Raw genomic sequence first — 411 nt, forward strand, 5'->3', positions numbered from 1 at the left:
GCCGCCCGCCCGTACGTTTTCGGTCCCTCGGCGCCCGGCCCGGCCTCCTGCGCCGCCACCGCCGCCGCTGCTTCCCCGCGGGCGGAAGTGAGCCTCGCTCCCGCCACCGCCCCGGAAGTGACGCGCGGATGCGCCGGGAGAGCAGAGCGTCCCGGGGGCGGGGCCGAAATTTGGGGTGGAGCTATGGGCGGTGCTTGTGGCCCTGGGGCGGGGCCTGAGCTCCCATTTCATTCATTGATTTGTTTTCTTCCCTCCTCCTCCTCCTCCTACTCCTTCCCTACCACGTGGGAGGCCCTGGGTTAAATCCTCAGTACTGAAAAACAAATATGTCTCTATATGTACATATATTTATCTATGGGTATATGTACTTATATGTATGTGTATATATGGACAATTGAACCCAGGGACTTG

The 411-nt window shown here is 59.6% G+C and overlaps 1 protein-coding gene across 1 annotated transcript in view; it reads right to left on the reverse strand.

The window, feature by feature from the left end:
- The window catches only part of Abhd17a (abhydrolase domain containing 17A, depalmitoylase), a 7,806-nt gene extending 7,700 nt beyond the window's left edge, over positions 1-106 (reverse strand). Inside the window, exon 1 of the mRNA XM_015503603.2 lies at positions 16-106. The gene's annotated coding sequence lies outside the window, so the exon portion shown is untranslated. The remainder of the gene's footprint in view (positions 1-15) is intronic.
- Between the last annotated feature and the right edge of the window lie 305 nt (positions 107-411).

The sequence above is a fragment of the Marmota marmota genome, unplaced genomic scaffold (assembly GCF_001458135.2).
Source record: "Marmota marmota marmota unplaced genomic scaffold, marMar, whole genome shotgun sequence".
NCBI classification, from domain to species: Eukaryota; Metazoa; Chordata; class Mammalia; order Rodentia; family Sciuridae; genus Marmota; species Marmota marmota.